The sequence below is a fragment of the Bombus bifarius genome, unplaced genomic scaffold (assembly GCF_011952205.1).
Source record: "Bombus bifarius isolate JDL3187 unplaced genomic scaffold, Bbif_JDL3187 scf7180000008243, whole genome shotgun sequence".
Taxonomy (NCBI): domain Eukaryota; kingdom Metazoa; phylum Arthropoda; class Insecta; order Hymenoptera; family Apidae; genus Bombus; species Bombus bifarius.
In genome coordinates this window covers 472,867-493,067 of record NW_022884537.1, presented here as the reverse complement: position 1 = coordinate 493,067, position 20,201 = coordinate 472,867, and the positions used below count along the sequence as shown (strand labels likewise).

At 31.3% G+C, this 20,201-nt stretch overlaps 1 protein-coding gene, 1 long non-coding RNA gene and 1 other non-coding gene across 3 annotated transcripts in view; 2 read left to right on the top strand and 1 right to left on the bottom strand.

Annotated features, from left to right (window-relative positions):
- Positions 1-20,201, top strand: part of LOC117211777 — a 377,618-nt gene that overhangs the window by 27,389 nt on the left and 330,028 nt on the right. The window lies entirely within an intron of this gene.
- On the bottom strand, positions 304-408 carry LOC117211783. Its single transcript, XR_004488328.1, has one exon. It is a non-coding gene; the product is annotated as a U6atac minor spliceosomal RNA (small nuclear RNA).
- Positions 6,492-7,538, top strand: LOC117211778. The gene is made up of 2 exons (XR_004488325.1): positions 6,492-6,579; positions 6,908-7,538. It is a non-coding gene; the product is annotated as an uncharacterized LOC117211778 (long non-coding RNA).

Here is a 20,201-nt window from a genome sequence, read left to right as displayed (position 1 = left end):
CCAACATTATGGAAAACTCCCCTTAAATGATATCAAGTGTACATCTTTGTTGTGCTTGCATCGTTTTCATAACTGACATGGGGTCCAATCTCTCGCCAATCGCTAGTCGCAGCATACGACGGGGGGCCTCCCACGCCGCACAAAACTCCAGCGCATGCTGGGCCGTGTCCTCGCACTCTCCGCAGTGGTGACAGGTGTTCGTCACCTCTCTTCCGATTTTCTGCAGGTATTCCCCGAATACTCCATGTCCTGCGAGCGCCTGGGTCATCCGGAAGGATGGCGGAGGCTCTCCGCGGTCATTCCAAAAAAATTCGGTAAGTGCCGCCGAAAGGCGACAGTGCCTTACCTTATATATGTGTTCCATCCTTGTCCAGGGGAATGCTAAACGTCTCTCTTTTCATACTGTAGAAAAAAAAATTTTTTTTTTTTTTAAGTGGAGGAAATCTTCATAGACACCATACACCACCCCCTGTGGGCCGGAAACACAGGGCGGCGGAAGGTAGTGCCGGATTCTTACCGGCTAAAACCTCCACTGCGGGGCGTAACCAGCGAGAGTCGATCGTCGGGGGCCCCCCTGCTCTGTGCTTAATAACACCAAGCACACCTTTACCAAGCACTCCCAGAAAGTACACCTACAACACAGCGCAAGGGAGATGGGGTGGGTGGGTATGTATAGTCTGGGCGCTTGCCTGTTGTATATTACTTTCAAGAGAGATTTTGGCTTTTCCATCCTTTTGCAAATATATTTTGCAGGCCGATGATTCGAACTCCCGACGCGTCGTCTTCGGTTGTGAGCCTTAACGAGCGTAGCCGGCTGCCCCGCCGAGGTTTTAGTTGTTTGGAAAGTATTTGATTCATATAGCTCGACGAAACTCTGGCCCAAGCGATAGGTAAACAAACCAGACTGAGCTCAAGAACAGTCACAATACAAGCCGAAATACAAATACCTATGATATAGTCAGTTTTACGCGACACTGCTGTTGTGGAAGTAAACTCTAATCCTTTTTCCCTTTTATGGATATGATAAATGTATTATATTTTGTAATAGATGACGGTTTCAAAATTATATTTCATAAATAAACGATACTTCGATAGAAATTCAATAGAAATTCAAGTGTCTTCAAATGTGATTTTATCCCAAGCAATGTAATAATATTACGCCTAAAAGTAAATATTATAAACAAAAAAATTCAATTATAAGAAATGTTCACCTTGAATCAATATCTAATAAGAAAATACTTACAACTCTAAAAAACCTCGATGGTATGATATTTCCTAAAACACCGTGGCAGATGTAAAGCTATCTGTTCACGACCGTGGCTCCTGATATTCGTGTTTGGGCCAAAATCTTCATCGCGAGTCAGATTCGTTAAAGCACGGGAAGGGGTTAATGTGACAATGTATATCATAGTAAGTATTCTAATTGCTTTGGAAGAAAGTTCCTTAATGATTTTACCGTTTATTAAATCAAAATCGAGAATGTTCTGGCTCAATTTTAATTTCAGGATAGTAGCTCGAGTAGCTATAAGGAATGTTTGAAGCGATGTTTCATCATTAAATTGAAACATATTATGGAATCATGTTTTTTTCTAAGAGACTTCATAGCTCATAAAGTTAAAAAATACACTAAATTCTTCCAGAAACCATTTTTAGTATTAACGTTATGAAGAATTTTTATAATTTTCAATACGTAGGAAAACAAAAATTTTTAATACGTAAATTTTTACACATATTTTGCTTATTTTCTAGTAATTCATTAGAAAGGCCTTAAGGCTTCCGACTCGAGGAAACGATCAGTTCATCTCCTAATGGAACGTATCAAATATAGGAGTGCCGCCCAATAGAGGGACAGGACGTGATATTTAATCCATTTGCGCCTATAAACGTAAAACAGCATTCATCGTTGTAACTATGTTTGTGCACATGTTAAACATTGCATCCCTTTGTTGAGTTGCTAAGAGAGTAACAGATTTTTAAAAATTTCAATTTTTAGACATTTTTAAAAAATAACTAAAAATGCCTTCTTTCTTAAGCATCATAGTTATCCAATAAAATTACACTATTAAACAGAAACAAGTCGTAACTTAAGATAGCAAATACTTTGCTTCCATTCTTGAAGCGTTATTTTGAAAACTATGAATTTGCATGAATATCCACTCTGTGGTTATACATTTTCTAGTAACATTCTTTCAGAAAATCTATGTCATGTATTTAAAGATGAAAAGGTTCTATGAACCAAGGAAAAGGAAATCAGAAAAGAGCCAAGTTTTTATTTCGTATTTTTATAAATTATTTCTTGTAAATTATTTTGAAGCTGCCCTGCGTTACTTATTTTCGCTATGTCCGATGTTAGGTGCCATTCTATGTTCTTTTAAAATCAATAACCATCGTTTAATGTTAGTTTAATCTAAATATTATGACAATTTTATTTATCTTATTTCTTTACTTTGATTTCTACCGTAGTTGACCTGTAATTAAGGCAAAATAAACAAAAACAAGACATTATTTCTTTTGTGTATCTAAGGAAAACCATAAGTGTCGACTAATAGGGAAACTCCCCCTAGACCGATTTCATTGCTCCCAACAACGTCCAAAAAACCTATAAAAAGTTGTGAAGTTATTGAAAAAAGTATTTGAAAATAGGGCGTGAAAGATAATCACTGAAAAAAGTTTAATTCCATCGGATCAATTTGGCTTCAGGAATAAATACGCCACGAAAAAGTACATAAGGTAACAAACAAGATCATCGTTCTGTATACGGTAGAGTTTGGCGTGAATTACGTATAAACGATATAGCACTACAATGTGCAACAGATAATGCTGTTCTCTATGCAAGAACATTGGGATGAAGTTTTTGATAATAAAATTATAATTTTTCTTAAAGATATTAGATTTTAACTTTAATAATTTGCTTTGATAATTAATAAAACAATTGAGTGCGATATATTTTAAAGCACGGCACGGCACATAGACCCACGCCACAATTTTCACACTCATCGCGCGATAGCGTTTTTTAAATTGCTCTTCGTTTTCTATTTTGAAGCGACATTTTCTGGTTGAAGATTCTAAAAAGTTATAAGGATACGGATCGGCATGTTTATTTTAACGGAAAGCAACGATTGATATCTGACACTGGTGTATCAGGAACAATGACTATATATTCTGCTCGTATATTGTTAATATCGTTATAAAACGTTGCGAGGACAAGAAAAGTGTGAAGCAAGACAAATGAAAAAGATGAATTAGTTCAAACGTTGAGCGAATGAGTCAGTAGACTGAACCACTATAGTGGCGCGTCGTACCTAAGTGGTTAAGGATATCCTATTGTAGATTTCTTGGCAATATATCGTATGTCATACGTCTTCTCACCTGTACTTTGATGGTAAACACTCACGATTGCGCAATTATCGTATAGGCAATGTGTCACAGGAAATCAGAATTCTCAGGGAAATTGTCCACAAGAGCCTGCTTCGATTTATTTATAGATTATTATCTTATAGATTTCGTAAAACGAATTATGATAGCCTGCGGCGTTAGGAAAAATAACAATTAATATATAATTTCAGATGAAAAACTTGTCATTAATAAATTATAAGTTTAAGTATCTTTCAATTCGTCTGTAAATATTGGCTTGGCAACTGAGAGATTGCGGATTTTGCCATTAAGTGGTGTTTATTCGACCAATCGCGGGGAGACGTAGTCGCTAGAAGAGACGTCAACGGGGGTCGTAAATCCCCGTTACGATTATAACAATCGACACCACGAATTGATCGATCCCCTGATTTCCGTTGAGATAATAGGGGTGATTGAGTTTGTATAATACTGTGATTCACAGAATTATAAATTATATATTTCCAACACTTAGATTACACTGATGAGCTTAGATAGATAGATAATCACTTATCGCACGAAGATAAGATACATATGTACGTTAGAGCAGGGCTCTTATAATTAGATTTAGTGTATTAGTGGACGTAGCACTATAAGATATTTAGGAGAGGAAATGTATGCTCGACAATACCGAGACCGACTCTCGCGTTATGCTTAGACTGCCCGATGGGCATTAGCGGTAGACTTAGTAGTTGCCTTTTCCAACGATGTAGAAGAAGTGAAGTTGAGTGACGATGCTGTGTCGGAGGAAAGCTAAGGATGGGTGTGTCTAGCGCACGGGACCATCGGATTTGTTGGTGCCGATGTTAGTTAAGAGAGTGAGGGAAATAGGCTTCGTTGTTAATTGGTTAAACGAAGGGTCTTAACCGCCCTCGAGAGAAAGTGGTTAGTGGGAGGAAAGTTGCAGCGTACCTGAGAAAAACTAACTTTCCCTTGTCCCGCCGTGGTAGACAATAGTCTTTAGAAATTCTTCGGAAACAGACGTTTGTTTGGTTTGAAGGACCTTAGCAGGCAAGTGACCCGGGTTTATGACGGGTGCTTAAGGCTATTGAGGGTACGCCGTACGGAAGAGCGGACATCTGGTGTCCGTCTGGCCCGCGGTGTGTGACCTGGGCCAGGCAGAGAGTCGCCCGGCGTAACATCCTCCCCCCGTTGAGAGGGTAGCGATCAGGTGGTATTGACGAAATCCGCAATCACTTAGTTGCGAACTTCAGCTAGGATCGAGTTTTAGTCCCTTTCGATTATTTTATTAGAATCATCTTGTCAATAAAATATCTGAAATAAAATAGTTGTTACGATGTTTAGAGGGTGAAGTAAATCTCTGCTTGAGCTCAATTTTCTTGATTACACATATATCCAATATATCCATAATATATCCAAATTCTAATTTCATAAAAATGAAGCCATTTTCGCAGATAAAGTAACTTCCTGCTGATTGTTTGTTCATACCCAGTCTATAATTAGCCACGTTCAAGTATACTTGACAAATTTTCAGACTCGCTTGCTTGGAAACTAAACCACGGACGAAAAAGCCCACTAAAAGGCGAATAAGCCAACTTATTCTCAGTGTTATAATCAATCCAACTACCTCTATTGGCCTGAACGAAATAGAGAATCGATCATTTCGTGACGTCGATTGTCTAATTGTAACGAGAATTTACGACTCCCGTTGGCGCGCTTCCTCGCGATCGCGTTTCTCCGCGAACGATCGATCAGTAACTATAAGATATAATTTATCATTATCTACAGTAAAACAATATTGCATTCGAAAAGATAATGTGACAATTTATTTTAAATTCGTTAATTCATATTTACTGTACGACAGAAGTTAATTCAAAGCACAACTACCTTTGGAAATATTTAAATTTCTGCCATCGGTAGTTTTTGCTGCGGTAAATTTTTCATTAAAGAATATCATCTAATGCGATATATTTTAACTAAATTTAAACGTGTCTTCGCAAACCATGTACCTGTTAATAGTCTCTCTCCATGTGTTTATATGACATAAATATTAATACAGTGGATTATAAATATTACATTGTCCGGAAAGTTTCTTTCGTTTTATAAGGAAATAATAGAGCCACAACATTTTTTGCTTTATATTTATTTATTGAATTACGTATAAATGATATATGTTCTAACAGAACCAAATGAATTTTAATTTATATGTAAAAATTCCCAAGTCCCTCCATTCCAATATATCACATTAATAACTTAATTATTGTATTTGTTGTTTCAGGTGAGTAACATTGAAATTTGTTACGGACATCTCGTTGATCACGTCGGATTGAAATAACTAAGACATAACTAAAGGTACTGTCGTTATTAGTACGTTTATTTATTGTTATATCAATAATTTTATTACAGTAATAGGACGTTTGATATATTGATTGATAATATTTATAAAAATATTATAGGAATGCTAAAGGCAAAATACGAAAAGTTCAGAATTATGAACATAGTGTACAGTTAAAATGTTCTGCAGCAGTAATCGATAATTATGTGGAAGTAATAGTTAAGAAATTTATTTCATTCGATATCTAAGACCAAATTACAATACTTCTTAAATTATAGCAGCGATATCGAATATGAAATTGTTTTCAATTCAATTACCAACTAAAATTATAGTAAAATAAATATAGATAATAATAATAAAGAAATATAGAGAGACAAAATATATGTAATAAAAAAGTTAGTAGCATCTCCTAAATATTTATTGTGAAAAATCTATTGACTAAGTACAACTGTGATACAGAGAAACACTGCTGCAGGGCACAATTTTTTCTTCTCTAGGTCTTGGCTGATTTTGTGTACTATCCGATGAATTTGTTCTGTTGGATGTCGCTTCCGAAAACCAGATTGATAATCTGACGTTATTTTCGAATCCTCGAAAAAAGAACGAAGTCGTCCGATTAGTATATTCTGAAAGAGTTTGGATAAATTTGACGGAAGAGCTATTGGTCAATTTGAATTTGCTGGATGGATTGGCTTCCTTGGTTTAAGAATAAGAGTAATACGTGATAATTTCTAAAGCTTTGAATAATATTTAAGGCGAAGGACTGCGTTAAATATGATAATAAATATGACAAGTCCTTAAGGGGATGTCCTGAATTAGAATGTTCTAAAATAGCGTCTTTTTGTGATATTTGTTAGAAGGGAAAGAAAGAAACAAAGTTATTGAATTTCGAGGTATGGTTTTCTATCTATTTAACGAGTACAAAAAATATTGTTAAGTAAAAAGAAAAATTATAATAGATTTCTAAGCCTATTTCATGGGCTGCAGTTTTCAATCGGCGTGAAAGATTCACCTTGTAATCCTTGACTGAAACGAAAAACCAAAAAAGGATTAAATTATTCTATATATATTTTTCTTCTCGATGAACTAAAAAAGTTCGTCAAGAAGTTTATTTAAATAATTGTTATAGCACCTTAAAGTCTATTTTTTCTTTTTAAAAAACACATTTTTTTTAACCCGTCAAAATTTGTAATTTCACGCTATTTTCTGCCTTCTTTTTAGTTCTGCAGTCTGCTACAAATAGTATACCAATAACTAATTTTTTCTACGTTAGTTTTACTCATATTGTTAAGAACGATGTAAATAAAATAATAAGAAGAGCCTATCACAAGGGACGTTGGAACGTGTACGCAAATGAATAGTTAATTGCACGAAAATTCTTAATTAAACTCTTTGCATTAAATACTTTCACGTGACATTTCTTTTCTATAAGAAAAATTTGAATTGATACTAAATAAATAAGGGTTTAGCGTGGATAATGATTCTGATGTAACTATTTTCATTCCTACAACTCATATGTTATTTGCAATTGTTTTTAAAATGATTTCGAAAGTTAATAGAAAGTTGTATACTTTTTTATTTTATTTTCTGATTCGAATTTCTACAAAATTTGTTAAAGGAATTATCGTTTTTGTCGAAACTGAAAGGTTAAAATATAGCATACATATCTGTATTTATCATATTTCTTAGTTATTTTACTATTACGTTATATTACATTTCAATGTTTGTATTAGACATCTTTAAATTAATTGTAAAATGCTATTACTGAAATATTCATTGCTGTTCTGCAGACATATTCAATTGTAAAATGAATAAAGCACGACTTGATCTTGTCTAATCTTTTTTTTCTCTATTTCTTTCTACAAATTTAATTTTTTTTTCCCCCATCCAACTGGCGTCTACTGATTTTCAATTACAATTCAGGTATCTACATACCCTTCTCACAGCGGTCAAATGTATTGCTTTTGAGTTGCGATTATATCGTGACAGTTTACTTGCCGTGTAAAATATAACAGGTCTCGTTCCTATAGCTATATGTTGAGTTAGCAACTAAGTCACTTAGTTGCCAACTCGATAGTATCGAAAAGCTTCTTTTTGAGATTGCTTCGGGAGGGAAGCCCTTGTTTCTGAGTGCTCTCGCTCTACAGAAGTTTTATGCCTTTTGTATTATTGCAATGTTTCTTTTTCATGTTCCCGTTTAGGATGCATGAAAAAGTTAAATAATTAATTTCCAAAACCGCTTATCGAAACATTTTTCGGTTTACAGTTTAATCTAAACAATTTTACCACAATTCGTTTTCCTTTTCTCTGATAAATATTTAAAAAATTGACTATCTGCGATTACTAAAAGTTTTATTTCTGTACCTCCGGAATCGCCATCGATATGCTGTTTTCTATTACTTGATGACGATATTTTATTTGATAATGAACGAACATGTTGGGTTGACAAATTCGGGATATTCTTCGCTATTCTAATAAAGCTGAGCAAATCGATATACTATAGAAAAAGTATCTTTTAATTAATAAGATGAATCATACCGACTAAGCAAACCATACTCTTTGTACTATTTCAGTATGAGGCACTATTCCAACTGGCAAGCTTGCTTGCGATAGAACAAAAATCACGACTATGTGTTAGCCTGAGGATATTAACAATAATATTCGTCTCCGTTCACTCGCTTGGAAATTAATAATATTAAGGTGCGATAATAAATAAATATACACACATATTAGATTGGCAACTAAGTGATCGCGGATTTTGTCAATACCACCTAATGACAAAACCCGCAATCACTAAGTTGCCAACCCATATAACTATATACAACGTTGATTCGTAAAAGGTAAATTAATCATTTCGTCAGCGATTAAAAATTATGGATCAATAATTACGGAATACACAGAAATATTCATGAAATTTCTCTTCCTGACATAATGTACGTTAAATCGTTTTCTCTTCCTTCGTTGCTCTATTTCTTCCTCCTCTTCTTCATCCAGAAGTATCACTATCGTAGCTAACTGTAAGTCTTCGATTAAAAATGACATTTTGTTGTATGTTCTTTTATAATGTTTGATTTCCAACTGAGTGACACATTTATCCCGAGCACGTTCCGGACGATCGTGCAGAAATATTAACGCATAAACGCCCGGTCACGGAACGGACGCGGCACGGTTGTGTATAAATCGACCTTAATTCTGCTTAGGCGACACCGGAAGTAAGAACAAGTTACGCGCCACGAAATCACGATACGTCGGATGCGTCGACACACCTCGATTGTCGACATAGCGCGACATTGAGAGATTGGCGAAATAAATTCTTATTTCTTATTCTGTTTGCAAAATGATACTTTAAACATAATTTTTTATTGGATGAAAGTCAATTATGTTAAGAATCTTAATATATAGTGTATCTTATAATATATAATAATAATGTATCTTTACATTTTAGATTAATTTTTACATTAATTTTTATACTCGTATGTATGATTTAATAGACATTTAAAACATCTTTTCAAATGATTAAAATTTGTTCATATATTGCAAATTGTATAATCGTTGTTGTATAGTTATTGGATAATTGTACAATTTCGTTATATAGAGGAACGTGGCTTAATTAGAAATATTTGATAAAAGTTTATGCAATTAATCTTTTGGTTAAAAGTTTATTTTAAAACCAAAGCAGGAATTCTTACATTTTCCTTTGGTGTAGATGATTAGATAAAGGAAGAATGTATTTGGAAAACTATGGTAAAAATTTTCAATACAATAATTTATTAAATACATAATATAGGATATTATTTATAATTATACATAATACATATAATAAGTAAACAGATACTATCAATGTTATAGATTCTTTTGGAAAGTATTTGTACTAGTAGTGTCTTCCATAAATTAGGTGATCATCTGTTTGATAATTTAAGGATGCGCATCTGTTTCGGTTACAACAATAAAAGTTCCTTTTCAAATTACTAATGAAATTATGACAAACAATGCTAGAAATTAAAAATATATAACTGTTTAGAAGAAGGTGGAATGCCTGCCAAATATTTTTTCAACACATTAAATGTTGCATTTGTACAGTAAAAATGTTATTCGATGTAACTCGTTATTATATTGACTAGCTTGAAAGGCAGTGCGCACATTATATCTAGTTTTATATTTCAGAGGTTGCGGTTACATATTGCTTTTATGTTCGGCGATGACGGCATTGTAATTCAACTGAAATAGATCCAAGAATATGTATTAGTCGGTCAGAATTCAGAACACCTATAGACGATTAAAGCGTTCCTGGAATATTTATTATCACACGTAAATAGCATTTTAACTAATGCCATTAAATCCATTCATTAACTTCTTCGGTGTAGCTTCATATTGCAAAAATAATTCTTGGTCTTAATCGTTTTCTCTATCATAAAGAGCAAATGAAAAAATAATATTTGTAATAAAAATACAAATATTATTTCGATAATCGGAGATTATAGAATAAAAAAAATGTTATACTATGTATAACTTTTTGTTAAAATTGAAAGTGTTAAAATGCAATTTTTGCATGTGTCTTAATACGGCCTCTATCTTTTTCAAATTCCTCCATTCCTTTTTCATTTATCTAACTAAAAGCAGTTTTATAGCACAGTTACAAATTTTTCACGCTTCATGTAATAGCGACGAGTAGACTTTGGATTTTAATGCATTTATACGAAATTCAATGTAAAAATACATATTTTTAAAGCAGAGTACTCGTCATAATCTTTACTAGATAAATTAGTAGGCAGTAAAAATTAGTAGATGAAATTTACATAAAAATTAGCAATCTGATAATAACATTTACGCTCCTATCTACAGAAAAACTAATATCGTTAGTTACTTTCCGATATAATTGTATAATATTATCAGAAATATTGTTGTTAAATAGGTTTTGGAGTTGGATATTTAATTAATTCACATAGATTCAGTTTTTATATTCTGTATTTCACCACCATGTACAACCATCTGAACACATCGGATACACTCAGGCAATTAACCCGTGGCGGACGCCAAAAACAAAACAGCGTCGTTAGAAGTCGTACCAACTTTACATGTAGGAACTAATGATCATACCAACCTAATATTTTTCTGAACCAATATTTCAGTTTATTTCTACTGTTAGGTAACTCCCTGTATACACGGTTTATTGATTGAACCAATTTCGAAAATTTAGATCGAAATGTTTACCTAACAGAACTTCCGAAACAGACAATTTACACAGAAGCTACGCAATAAATCGCTTCGTTTAAAACAAACGAGTTCCAAGGAACGCGTGATCGCTATATTTATCGCAATCACCTGAAGAGATCGAAGGTTGTCTCTAATAGTTTTTGCCGTGTTTTTTAACACTAGAATTACCGGTATTTGAGACGTAGCTATCTCTACCAAAGCCAGTCGAAATGACTGGTCTTTAAAAAATACGTGATAGTAGAATATTTTTATATTTATTGATTTATTATTATCTTACAAAAGGAACTCCATGTTATGAGATCATAAAAACAACTTTAATAATAACAATAAGTACAATAATGAAGAATATTCTGTACCAAAACTTTTGGTAACCTTTGGTAACAAGAATGTTGAAATAAACTTCCATTGGTAAATATAAGAAGTATAATATAATAATATAATAATAAGAGTAATAAGCGTAATAGAATAAATAAAATACAAATATAACTTATATTATTAGGTACAGAATTTCTCATCAATCACACTTCGTACAAACGTAAACATTCTTCTGCCTGCATTTTCCGCATACATATTTTTTACAAAGATTGCAACTGGTGGTGGTCTTATTATTATTACAGTACCCTATCTGACACCATTTGCGTGAATAAGGTGAGTTCGGATCTCAGATGCTCTATGATGTTCTATCCGTGATTTTTCATTGTCAGCGGTAAGCTCATCTGCCAATTGAAACATAAAATCTTTTCTGGATATCTGCTCGCATGTGCTTTTTTTTATCTAAAATCCAGGCAATTATACCAGCTAAATCTAAAATATTAAAAAATTCTTGATCCCGACTTCACGCTATATTTTGTTCCCATTTTGTCTGCTATATCTATCCCAAATTTTGTTTTATTATAAAATTCCACCGTTTCAGGTAGGTCCTTTTCGCTTTTTCCTAAATAAGGAAATCTATTTACAACATACTTTGTTTGAACATCGGATGCTAACGAAAATTTAATTCCGAATTTGTCGGGTTTATTATATAACTCTATGCTGGTTATAGTCGTATCTTTTGAAACATAGGCAATGAATACTGATTACGTTGATCTAGTCATCGTTGACTCGCATTGCTTATTTAATAGCGGTTCGTATGACCCGAATCAGGAACGTAGATTGTCGCCCTTATTATGCAGCTCGCGTTGCTTAACACTGTTAAGGTTATGAAGAATAGTCTACACGGTACAATCAGTTTCTTGACTCTGTGAAAGAACGTTGAGATTTTTATTGCATTTTAAAACGTGATTGATATCGAATGATACATTTCTAATAAATGTATTCTTAATTAGTTAGAATATAAAAAAAATATATGTAGTTAGTCTTTTCAATATCGAGTTTGTTGTCAGCCTGTGAGAGAAAATAATTTTATTAGTTATGAACAGTTAATTATAAATCGGAAATGATAACAACTCATAAGAAAGATAGAAAAGTCTGACTAATATGTATTTTTACTGATAGACAGTTTCGAAAGAAACGGAAGTTTTATAAAATTCAAAACCTATCGCTTCGTTAGATGTGTGTTTTTTCGTTATAAATTTTAAGTACTTCAAGCAGACTCTATTACATGCTATTCATTTTAAACAACTGAAAATTGTCAATTTATAAATGTCTTGTTTAATTTAGTTCTCCCAGAATAAATACATGAATCGTACAATTTAAACGTTCTGTCCAAAATTAAATTATATTCGATTCGTATGGTTTCGTCTCTGCTCTCCTGTTACTTCTCGATGAAAAATATTTATGCCAATGATTTATTACGATAGATACATGAAACTAAAATGTGTTATATATGAAATACCATCCTTTAATTTTCAAATTATTATTATATCAAATGTTCTTTGTATTCCATTGTATCCTTTTAATGTCAAATGCATGCCAAATTGAAAAACTGTAATTTCTTCAATGTAATGCATATCTTTCGTGCAAATATAGTAATTATTGGTATAAGTTATCAATCTTTAGTATTTGCTATTAAGGGACTACATATACTTAAAAAAAGTACATTCAACACTAATTATAAGAAATCGACTATCACTTATTTGCATATATTTTATATTATACAGAGTGGTTGGTAACTGGTGGTACAAGCGAAAATTTTCTTTTTTAATTTTTCCATCGAGACAACGATCTACAGTGAGATCCGTTATAACGAGACGCGATAAAGTGCACGCGCACCGAGCGAAAATTCAAAGTCGATTTTCTCGAAAACAAAGCCTCGAACGAAAAATTTTTATCGCTCTTCGCGATACAATGGTCATTTGACATTCTAATCGCACATTATTATATAATGATTCCTGTAATAAAGCTCAAATTATGTATCGAAAAATTCTGACAAAAAAGTATTTAAAATTACTTAATTATTTATAAGCATAAAATAACTTTCAAAAAATTGATTCAATAAATTCTACGATATTTCTGATATCACTTTTGAAAACATTGTTTTAAGGATAATTTAATGTTCATGATAATTCAATGTCTTGAAATAGCTTCGCTATTTAAAAGATTTGTATCATGAAAGTAAGGATGTGGCTACTACAAAAATTGTACTTTTTAATTTTTAATTACTAATTGTATACATGTTACCTATAAAAGTAAAAGAAAAAGAGTAAAAGAAAATTATCATTATACGTGTGATATTTCTGGTATTAATTTCCAATAAATATATAACGATAATTAGTAGAAAATTATGGTATGTAAATTATTGTAAATGAAAAAGATATAGATACAACAAATTTTTACCAGTATCTGTTTCTAGCGTCAATACCACATTGAGTGATTCTATAATAATTAAACAAAAGACGGCTATGTTGTCAAATATAATATCATAAATTTTACATCTTGAATATCATCGTACGAAGCGCAATTCTTAATATTTGAAAGCCACAAGTAAAAAACGTCATAAGTCACATTTCCTTTTATCTTTTTATTTTATCTTTATCTTTTAAAATTATCTTTTTATTTTATTCTGGGATTAAATCTCGTATTTTTTCACCCTCTTGAACATTTAAAAAATATAAATAACATTAGCAGAGAGAGAATAAGAGAAATTAAAGCAATCATGCATTTTCAAAAGGCTTGTATCTTGGAATGTATCAGGTTATTCTCGTTTTTTCATTTTTTTCATATTAAAATATTTCTTCTTAACCATCAAGCGACATAAAAATCAACTAATCAACAAAAATCATATTTTTATCGTATGTTATTTATTTTTTCTGTATAAAAAGTTGAAGGTTCCTATAGAATAATAACTTTAATATCAAATGCAAAAAATCATAAAGTTTGAAGGATGATTACTTTCTAACAGTTTTACTCTGAATTCTTCGTTATTTTATCAGATTGTCGAACGGTTAAATAAAAAGCGAAGGCGCTTTTTCTGCTTTTCTTCTCTCATACCACATGCACATTAAACGGAATTTCGAATTCCGCGATCGTTAAAATTAGACGTTGACGAGGTGCGAGTGTTCGCATCGGAACATCTCGTACGGAATTCGAAACATGCGAACCGATCGCTTTGGTCGTCCTCTATGCGTTGAATACGTCGGGGCTAAGGGTCTGCCACAAATCCGAAATAGAAGTGAAATTTCTCTGCCGCATGTCGCAACGGCTACGGCGATTCACGTGTTTCGAGAAATTAATCTTTGCACGGTAATTTCAGCTGACAAGCATTTACAACGAAAGTTGCTGCGCTATCAGGTAACTGTAGCTAACCAGTTGGAGCTGGTCGCTGCGGATGCGATCACCAGGGGTTTGGAAATTGCTCTGACTTGTTATTTCAGATCCTCGGTAGACGAATTAAGGGTTCGATCTAATTAGAAGAAGCGAAAAGTTGTTTCGCCAGGGATTCGATTTTCTATTACGACTGGAAATTAGCTTTTGGAATTAGCTTAACTGAAGATAAAAATGATGAGAAATTTATAAATACATAGGTTGCAGATTAGCTTGTATAATTTATAATTTATATTATGAAAAATTTGAAGATTACAGGAAAAAAACATGATAAGTACATTTTTGTTGATTTGCTGATTTTAATGTCACTTTATGACTAAAAGGGCATTTTGATATATTGTATAAACCATAATATTTATGTCGTGGTAGATGTCTTTCGTACGATTAGTTATGCGTTTATAATGATCGATGAAAGTGTTGGCACAGATTGACTTGTTTTGTAAACTTTTATATGAATTCGTTAAAAAAGATGCAACTGTTTGTTTAACTTTTTTGTAAAATATAAAAAGTGGTTTTACCATATTTATAAACTTCTATTCTGAGTAATTCTTGTAAGGAATTTCTGTTTCTATAACGATTTCTATTTTGGTTCTTATGCACATTGTTTCTAGATTAATTATTTACAAAACTTTATTATTTCCGAGACAGTCCTAGAATTGTTTCTTGTATCGATTTTATAGTAATTGAAACATTACGTTTCTATAAAAACAGCTCAATATACAAGTATCTTTTATCATTTAGTTTTATACTTTAGAATGGAAAGTTATATTGCCAAAGAATTATATAAGGCATCGTATGTTTTACGAATTTACTCAGCATTTTATAAGAAAGTCTAGCGCATGCATATACCTAGTGTATGTCTTTATCGTTGTTCGTTACTATTGGCTTGGCAACTAAGAGATTGCGGATCTTGTCATTAGGTGGTAATGACAAAATCCGCAGTCATTTAGTTGCCAACCCATTAAAATAGTTAGAAATGGGAGGAATCAGTCAGGTCTAAAAATATGATTGACAGAGTTTCGTAGAAGGCAAAGATATAACTGTTGAAACAAGTAATATGCGAATATTATGGCAAGCAGTATTTCAAACGTTATGAAGAGGCTGGAAAAATGTATGTTTAGTCCCAAAACCAAAAAGGAAAGGATATTTGTAAGATGATTTGTTTGATAATATAACAATATATAAAAATTTGAGGTTGCATCTTTTAAAAAAACGGATAATATGGTTTGGCGTGTTCTTTCTCTGAAATTTTGATTTTTTACAACAGTGTGGTTTTTACACTTTGCAGAATTTTATTGTAATATTTTAAATTCTTGCATACATCGGTGATTTTAACTAGCATTGTATTGTTCTTTTTATATATTTTTGTTTATATTACATTTTATATATACTATTTATATTTCCAATATATTTTGATTGAAATATTTACTTGAAATATGATACTTGTTAAAATCTTATGACGTTGTTGGTTATGAAATATAATTTATGTCAAGCGTGACAAAACGAGTGAAAAAGAGAGACGTTTCATGTATACAACTTGAAATGAAGATAAATCCTCTTTGTAATTTGATCTGTTATATCATTATTTATGAAATTGTAAACAAAACATTTGTATTATGTTGCAGCCTTTGAAACATGTGTATAGAATGATTAATTATTTTTTTTTTTTTACATCTCTATTGTGTATCTAACATTTTAAGAAAAATAACCAGTGAGCTACAAAAGTAATGAAAACAAATTATTAATAGTTTTTGCTGAATAATACTTTAGGAAATTTTACTGCCTTATAAATAGGATAAAATTTCCAAGGTATTAAAGAAAGAAGTGATTTTTATGATAAATTACTTGCACTATTTTTTGTTAATTTCATATATGAATTTTGTATTCAAATTGATTTAAACTTAATAATCGATAAAAATCGAACCAAATTTTGAGTTTAATAATTCAAATAAACCAATAATTGTGAACACTTTTGTTAAATCAGTGGTAAAAGATTTATATAATCTACCCAAAACCGAAGTTTTCGTTTACGTAACAGCTGTTAGATAACTTCAATACAAGTGACGAAAGAAAAAAGAAATCAATAAATTTATTGATATATTTGTACTATTTGTTTCTGTATTATTATTATAACATATTTATATTATTACTATGAATAATAATAATAATGTCGTTATTATTACATTATTATTGTTATGTAATATTATTGCTTAAATTTCACTTGGAATCAATTTTAAAAATATTATTATTTAATTACTAATCTTTTTACAAAACGTTAACTACAAGATCTAGTATTTATATCTTACTACAATTAAATTGATATCGCTTTTAAAAAATATTAATAACAATGTAAAAAGAGTTAAATTAATTCTTAATGTTAAGAGAAAATTTTACTCCTAATTTCCTTCAATAAATTCCATTAACACTATTTTTTTTTAAAGATGCTACAGATACCCGAAAGGATTATTAATTGTATATTACAACAATCAAATTGATATCAGAGTTTGAATTAATTACAGTCCAGAGGGTGTTAAATTACTAAAAGAATTGGTTTATTTATCAGTTGTTATTTAAGAAAAATATCAATCTTTGGCTACATCAGTTACAGTGTTGGAAGCGTTAAATGAGAAACAGGATATTTTTATTTCCCAACTGCCATTTTAAAGAAAACTTCATTTCGAATGTCTTCGAAAAATTTTAACAAATTCCATTAATATTCATCTGTTTAGAAAATGGTGTATAGTTCTATTAAAAAGACTAGTGATTTCACGACGACTAACATGATATCAGTATTCGAAAGTGGTAACTACAGCTTGAAAAATGTGAAATTAACCGTAGTCTTTCTACATGCAAAAAATCTGCTGTAGCTTCGATCGACGAACTCGATTTCTGAACCGCTGAAACACTTTTCTCCATGATTACAGCATATACTGGCGTAGTTTGGATTTAAAGCTGCTTGAGTCACGCCTACTCTTATGCAGCCCGGCATGCAGGTCTGCAGTTCTGCTGCGCGAGTCTGCAGGCGTCGCGATCGATTACTTTTACCTCTGGACACGACCAAAGAACGTTCCACCGTGTTTCCCAAGGTCTCGCGGTGAATATTGATAGGGACACTTCTCTCTATCTTTCTCTCTCTCTCTCTCTCTCTCTGTTTCTATCTTCACGACGAGTCGACATAAAAATTGCCGTATCTACAATTTTCTACGATAAACTAAACGCAATATACTGAACTGTATGATCAAATGACGACCCTGGTTTCTGAAAATTTATATAATGGTAGATGTTTTATTTAAATTCAAATTTCTAGATCTTTATAATAAGCTATGAAAAATGATACGACGTATGTAATTTTAAAATTCAGTACGTCAAATAATTCCATATCATCAATATTATCTCTTTATTTGTCTTTCTTAAGCTCTTGAAAAATATTGAATAATATTAAATGTCAACATCTTTTTTCAACTATTTCATATAAAATACTTTCTTGCTTAAAGGTAGAAAGACACTAAAAATGGGTTCATTATGTTTTTTCTATTTAAATTATAATACATTATTTAAATAGAAAAAAGATATCAGAGATTTTTATTATTATTAATTCTAATAGAGTTTTTAAAAGTTAGCGAAAAAGTTTATAAAATATAGAATTTTAATTAAATTTAATGTCTTTAATTTAATAAAAATACATATAAAGAAAATATATAACGCGTTTTAGGATTATATAAATAATAAGAAGAACATAAAGAAGAAGATATATAAGATTAATATAAAGAAGGAAAGATTTCAGCTCGTTAGATGTTTTGTTTACTATTTTTCTTGAGTTTACGTATGCCAAAAGATTAAACACTGTTCCTCTATTCGCCAGTATCGTAATATTAAGCAAGTTTTCTAGTGAATAGCATTAATTGAATTGCGTAAGTATCCTTTGAATAGCATAAAACTTTGTAAAACGTTGGGAAATCTATGCTACGTTGGTCTCGAATTTTGTAGAATTCTGTGAATCGATACAGTACATTGTACTTAAGGGGTTAGGTCTAATATTTTTAGAAATTACTAATTTTTCTCTTAGAATAATGTTTTTCGTGATTTTGCAATCAGTAAATTTAAGAAAGAAAGATGTAAAAATTATTTGCATATATTATCGTACAAAAAATTTAGAAACATAATTATATAACAATTATATAAATTATGTGATATATATAATATTTATTCTAATAATTAACCTATAATAATTGCTTCCATTAGGAAAAAGTCGTTTTATATGTATATTAATATGATAATATAGTTTATTAAACGTAATTGAGACGCAATCTATTTTATTTATTTGTTTTTATATTTATATGGAGTTTATATAGATACCAAACTTGTTACTTTCTTATTTACGTTCAAAATTCTTTCTTTAAATCACCTTTCTTCTAATAAGAACAAATTGCATTTCGCCATTGTAAGCTTTAATTTGTCCAATTTAACTAAATTGTTAAGACAAAAACAACATAAACATAATACGGCTTCGCATCTTACCTTATCTTTCGTACGTTAAATTTAACAAATTACAATTAAAATATCTGCTAAATTAATAGTTTTTTAACATAAATAGGTTAATACATAATAATAGGTTCCATTTGAAAAAGTGAAATCCCTTAAAATCTTCCCCACTGCTCTACCCGCAAAAAATATTTTGCGCATGACGTTTCCCTGAATGAACGATGAACCAAATAATTTTAGTTAAAACATTTTTTTGATAACCTCAATGATACCGATCACTGCTAAAATATGTTTAATATGAAAATTATAAATAATCAAATCTCATTTCCTCAATTATTACAGTTTATTTATTACGTCCCTTCAAAAATTTGTAGAATAAATATTTTATAAATTATACAAATATTTCATTAGGCTATGCTAAGATCTAAATATGATTTAAGTGATCCAATTAATCGAATATTAAACCTATCCAATACATTTACAGATATGATTTACTTTTCCTGTAGCAAATTCAGCAACAATATTCATTGCTTATAACAATATTTATTTAGCAACGATATTCATTGTTTCAAGAAATTTTTATACAATTAGAGCTTTATACACTATTTAAATTATGTTTTATGAATTTTATCATTACCACCTAATGACGAAATCCGCAATCACTTAGTTGCCAAGCCAATATTTTCGAAACTTACGTATAACTTAAGATTAAGTATAACCTAATGCGTATAGTTACTTCCGTGTAATTTAGGCTTTTTTTATAGAAATCTGTGAACTATACAATAATAATAGCCAATACTGTTTTGTTTTATCATTAACCTGCCATTTGAGCTACCCAGCTTTCTTTCAAACTCTTAAGCGTCACTAGGCGGTTGCCTACAGCTTTGGTCGTCTTGACAACTGTGATCGTTCTCTGTCACTAGCGCGTTGACTGTCGCGTCATCCACGTTCGGTCGACATCAAAGGTGAAACGGTTTCTGATCTGACAGTGTCACCCATATTCGGGTGACGATTATTTCACTACTTGCGAAGGATCGTCGTAGATATTTGAAAAGAT